Here is a 6,000-nt window from a genome sequence, read left to right on the forward strand (position 1 = left end):
TTCACAAGGAGGACAAGGAAGGCGGGAACAGGCGTCCCTGCCCCGCCCCGCCCCAGCTTCCCACCAGACAGAGACCCACGTGCTCTGCCGGCCACATGTTTCCTGAGCCGGGAGGGATGCTTTGGCCCCGCAGGGTGGGTGGCTGTGCTGTATCCCCGCCATCTGCCACGCTGTCTGAGGGCTGGGAGGGGCCATGAGGGGCGTGGTGACAGCCCTGTGCGACCCTGCAGGCACTGCTCCCGTCCTCTGCTCCAGCGTGGCCTGCACGGGGTGGGGGCGGTGGGAGGCAGACCAGGGCACCGGGCCGCAGCCAGGAGGTGGAGCCCGGCCGCACCTGCATTTCCCAGCGACTCTCGGTGCACTGCTGCATCTGAGAACGGAAACAAGGGCCCAGGAAGCCTCTGGGGAGCGGGGGGCCCCAGAGCACCCAGTTTCCGATGTCTGTCCGGGGCTGGGCCTCCGCACCACAGGCCTGGAGGCCCTCCGCCCCCTCGGCCCCATCAGCTCGACTGACATGAGCTTGTGCTTCGGTAACTCGGCAGTAAGGGGCTGATGTCTGGTCTTCGTTAAAGGTGACCACGCACGGACCCTGGGCCTGAGCTGGCGGGGGGAGGCTCGTGGTGACACGGGCAGTTGGGGACGGGCCCACACCCGTGTGAAAGCACAAACAGATGTGCTTACTGAGGGGACGTTTAGTCAGCCCCATTCGCTGGTGCCGCCCCATGGTGGGGTTCTTAAGACTCACTCTTAGGGCAACAGTGCTCTGGTTCGGGGTCAGCTGCGCCTCCTGTAGCTCGGACAAGCAGTGTCTGCCTCCCAGGGTCACCGTGAGCCTCGGGTCGCTGCCACCTGGCTCTTCTACCTCGATACCCGGGGTCGGGCTTCTCGCCGCTTTGGAGAGCAAAGTGGGGGACACTGAATGAGCCGCAGGCAGAAGTCTATTCGAGGATCAGATCGGGAAGGGAGAATGGTAGGAAAGCGCTGTTTACAGAGAGGGGACACTGGGCGGTGAGTGCCGGGGACAGTAGGCAAGGGTGCTTGTTTTATAAGGTTCTCAGATGCTGCCCTTGCTGGCTGGTCACCTGTAGGTGCTGGGTGGTCCATTCCTGATTGGCTGGTTTCCATTGTGTGAGGGGTGGTCTATGGCCAGTCGTTCCTCGTGGGTCGTATGTTTTGTGGGCCACTGATTTTAAGTCAGGTCTTTTGTCACATTCCTGAGGGGAGGCTGACGGGGGGTAGAAAGTGTCTGTTACGTCCTTACGAGGATCCTTATGCCCGAAGGGCTTTGCTGTGGTCAGACGCTCCCCGCGTTGTTCCAAAATGCCCCCCTGCCCCCCCATCTCACACCCTATCCTTTCCTTCTCTGCCTACCGAAGCCTGTCTTTTCCTATCACAGCTCCGTACCAGGTTCCGAAAGCATCTCACGAACCCTGTGTTAACAGTGTGTGTGCTTACACGCGTGTTTGAGTGCAAGTGCACACGGGAGCTTGTGCAGGATTGCATGTGGCTCTCCCCTGTGGGATTCTCCTTGCACGGCCTGCTTGGGGAACCAGGTGGGCCTGAGCCTGCTCCGGACGGAGGACACGGTGAGGCCAAGGCTCCTCGGTGGATGGCGGGCCCCCGCCCTGCCTGAGAGTCACCCACAGCAGCACCGGCTCGGGGAGGCCCCGGCCGCGTGGTACGCGCTGCCCTCCCTCCCAGGGACAGCTGTCTGTGGGTCTGAGGGTCTGGCAGGGAAAGACCAGATGTGGGAACACAGGCCGGCTCCGTGGATGTGCAGCGGCCTCGGAGCTGGGGGTTTCCAGCTGCCCCCTCTCCCCAGTGAAACATGCCTTCTCGACGACAGGGGCCCGGCAGCCCCGGGCTGTGAGCGGTGACCCTGGAGCTGGGAGCGAGGTGGGCGTGACGGGAGGAGACAGCTGTTAGCAATCGCCTGGGGAGAACGGAGGACCCCCCACCCCACTGATGGCATCAGGATGCCTGCCAAGAGTGGGGCCGCGGGGAGAGCCTGCCTGCGTCAGTGCAGGGAGCCCCGTGGGCAGGCCGGCGCCCACCTCGGCCAGGCCGGGCACGCCACCGTCTGGGCGTGTGCCAGCTCGCTCGCTCTCTCAGCTCCGGCTGCCGGGACAGATAACCACAGACCAGGAGGCTCAAAGAGCAGTTTATTGTCGTCTGCTGGAGTCCAAGGTGTGGGCCGGACTGGCTCCTCCCCAGGCCTCTCTCCCGGGCGCGTGGATGCCGTCCCCTCCCTGGGTCCTCACACGGTCGTCCCTCTGTGTGTGTCTGTGTCCTTGCCTCCTTGTCTCACGGGGACGCCAGTCACATTGGATCAGGGCCACCCTAGTGACCTCACTCTACCTTAACTACCTCTCCAGAGTCCCCGTCTCCACACACAGCCACGTCCTAGCTGCTGGGGGCCCGAGCTCCAGCATAGGAATTTGGGGGACACGACTAAGTCCACATCACTGACGTCTCCCGGGAGCCCCGTGGCAGGCACCGCTCGGCTGTCATGCACGTGTTTCCGTGTCTGTTTTCCCGTTTAACGTGCGGCTGTTACAGCCTGGGTTCCCAGGTGGGGGCACTGAGGCTCAAGGAGAGGTGTGTGCAGAGGTTGTGACAGTCCAGCAGAGGAGAGCGCGTGCACGCAGCGCCTCAGCACAGCGTGAGGGACGAGTGCTGTAAATGTGGCACTTGAGGACGGGGACCGAGAAGGGGCCATCATGCCCTGGCCGCACTTCCCTCATGTTTCCTGGCGCCCCCTGGCAGTGTGTTCCGTGTCACCAGGGACCCTGCTAATCCCGGACCGCTTGCGGCCGAGTGCCGGTCGAGAATGGGCAGCCTGCGTGTCACGTGGCCACGGCCTCCCGGCCACGGCAAAGCTGGCCGTCCGCGTGCCGGTCCTCGGCTTCTGGGACCTTCTGTTCATGCTCCAGGTTTATCCAGATGGGACCGGCCGCGGGCTGCTGTTGGTAGGAGACTGTCCAGAGAAACCCTCCCCTGTGGTCATGTACATCAGATTTCGTGCTGGCCGTGCTGCGGTCGGTCTGCTTTATCCTGATCGCCGACGTTTCTATCTGCGAGCCGAGGCTGCCGCGCTGACTTGAACGGTCTGTTCAGTTCCGTTCTCTCAGCTGCGCTTGGTGCTGACTCAGGCCCCGCCTGGGGCCGGGCTCTCTGGTTGCCCACTCGCTCCCGGGGGCCGCGATGAAGGCCACGTGCCTGTGAGGACAGGGTGGGGCCGCCCCGCCTACAGGCAGCTTTGACTTCTCAGGCCGGTCCAGGGTCCTGTGTCCTCATGGGCCTCGGGGGCCCCCCGCCCCGGTCAGCTCTGACCCTGCCCCAGCAGTCCCTCCTGGGCTTTGGTGCATGTGGGTCCCTGACTCCTGGGTACCCCTGTCCTGCTCGGGCCACTGAGGGGGCCCTGGCCGTTTGTCTGGTTTGTTTGTTTTGGGGTGTCCCTCCAGCCCCTCCTGCTTTGTGAGATGCCCCGGAGAGGTATCCTTTCCTGGCCCTGGTTGTCACCGGGCGGCAGGGTCCTTCGAAGCTCGTGGTCTGTCCTGAAGCCAGCAGCGAAGCTGGGGAGCCTCCTCCTGGTGGCCATCTGCCCGGGAGGGATCTCTCTCTGGGGGAGAAGCCACCACGTTGCAGAGCTGCCCTTGTATTCTCCAGGCTGGTGGAGAAAATAGTGGGGGGGTCTTTACAGACCCCGAGCAGGGGAGTCCTCGAACGAGGAGACCAGGGATGGATACGTCCCGAAAGTTTACCAATTAAAGAGCGTAAGTTTACCAAAACCACCTTAGGGAGACGTTAAGAGCCAGCCACACTGTGGGGCAGGTGTCCGTAGCGCTTTGAATCGACAGGATCGGTGCGTAAAAAAATAAAGACGCCCTACAAACCGGAGAGAAAAAGTTCGACAGCCCAGTGGACACACGGGCACCGGTCAGGAGCTCTGCTCAGCCCTTCCGCCAGCAGGCATGGGAAGAGGCGGTGGGTCTCGCTCGGGCACTGGGCCGCAGGCGCTAAGACGCCTGGCAGTTCCCTTTGGGGGGCTGGCCTTCCTCCAGGGCTGGCGGGAGACCAGCAGCCACAGCGACACCGCGGCACCCATGCTTCTTAGGAGCGCATGGTCGCCCAGGGTGCGGCGGGAGGGCAGGCGACGCCGGGCTTGCGGCATAGCTCAGGACCGGGCCCAGCCCGTGTACGTTGTTAGGCGGAGAGGCGCATGCGAGGGGACTCTGACGAAGTCACGGAGGGGATGGTGAACACAGTCTGGGTAGAGGTTGCCTGGTGCCTGGCTGGGCCGGGGCTGGGGCCGCCCACCAGGCTCCCCGACAGCATCGCTGTGAAAACCGCCGAGCCCGCACGGACGGATGCGGAACGTGTGTCAGGAAGCAAGGGTCTGCGCCCCTGGTTCCATGACAAAGGGAGAAGGGAGGGGGGACGGCCCCCCACAGACCACAACCCAGGGGATGCTTTTCCCTCCTTCGCGGCTCCCCTCTTACGGGCCGTTACAGGGTGCGAGGGCAGGGTGCAGTCCTCTGTCTTCTGTCCCCCACCCCAGGGACTCTCGAGGGGAGCGGACACCCGGCTCTGGCCCGGGCCTGCGACAATACGTGTGCATCCTGGGGGTGCAGGGGGGGCTTTGGACTGTCCTCCGCCCTCGTGACAACCGGGTGTGGATGGCATTGGCACTCACCCAGCTCCCGCCCAAAGGCTGCTCTCCTGCTCCTCTGCCCCCTGCCCCTCGTCCAGGCCTCGCCTGGGCATCGGCCTCCCCTTCTGTGACAACAGCGTGCAGAGACCACACCGGCTCTTGGAGATCTTGGCTGCTCTCTCTAGAAGGTTTTGGGACTGCTGGGAGACCACAGCGGCGCAGGGGCCAGGAGGGGAGGGGAGACTCGTCCTGGTTTGTGGTGGGGGAAACTGAGGTACGGCAGGGCTGGGCTCGCCCAGGTCACAGTTGGTCCCGAGCCCTCCTCACGGCCCAGGCCACTTGGGAAGGCCCATTACTCTTTGCACTCGCTGCTAGTTCTGGGAACATGGGAAATGGGGTCGCTCTCTGTGCTTCCTGAGGAAGCTTCTCCAGGAAACACGCCAGGCCCCAGGGAGCCCAGATCAGATACTGGAAGCAAACCCGGGGGAGCCTGGGCTCTGGCCTTGCAGGGCAGGGAGCGGGCAAGCTGAGCCCTGTCCGCAGGCTTGGGGCCGCAGCTGGGGGGGCAGCTTCCGTTAATGCTCCAGGCCCAGAGGAGCCTGTGGGGCCCAGGGGCCAGGCTTCCAGGAACTGGCCCAGGGAGGGGGCTCCGGCCAGGGCTTGGGGCCGTGCCAAAGCTGTGGGCCTGTTTTGGGGGCGTGCCTCCAGCCGGGGCTGTCCCCCAGAGAGACGCTCAGGACTTCCAGAGAATGCCAGCCCACCTCTGCTTGCTGATTCGTTGCTTCAAAAGGAAGGGTCACATTCAGACTCTGGCCCCGTGGCCTCGGGCAGATAGAGCAACCCTCTCTCAGGAAGAGCCGGTGGGGTCAGGACAGGATTCTTGGCCTGGCGTCTCCCTTGGCCAGGACCCTTAGTCTTGTCCTGGAAGCCCTAGCAGGCCCTCAGTCATGTGTGAGATGAGGCCAGGTGGCATCTGAATCTCGGCTCTTGGGGTCCCAAGGGAGCAAGGGGCGGGTGCCCCAAGGCTTCCTTCCCAGGATGGTGGTGTGTCTGCGTCCTGATGGCCCCGAGCATGTACCCAACGGGGTTGCGTGTTGGGGGAGGGTGGCTTTAAGAATTTGCGCTGAGATTGGTCCTTGCTGTGTGTGGCACCTGTTGTCCCCCACTGGATGCTGTCGTTTGGTCGCTGGGGGACCCCGGGGGGCTCAAGAGGTATCTGGCAGCTGGGGGTTTCCACCTGCCCAAGGCCTACACTGGAGAGAGCCAGGCTCGGGTGAAGGTAGGAGCCTGGGGACACAGTGCAGGCTACACGGGAAGGGGGGCGGGGGTGACGGGAGCCCCAGGAG

This window comes from Leopardus geoffroyi, chromosome C2, assembly GCF_018350155.1.
Source record: "Leopardus geoffroyi isolate Oge1 chromosome C2, O.geoffroyi_Oge1_pat1.0, whole genome shotgun sequence".
In the NCBI taxonomy this organism is placed as follows: domain Eukaryota; kingdom Metazoa; phylum Chordata; class Mammalia; order Carnivora; family Felidae; genus Leopardus; species Leopardus geoffroyi.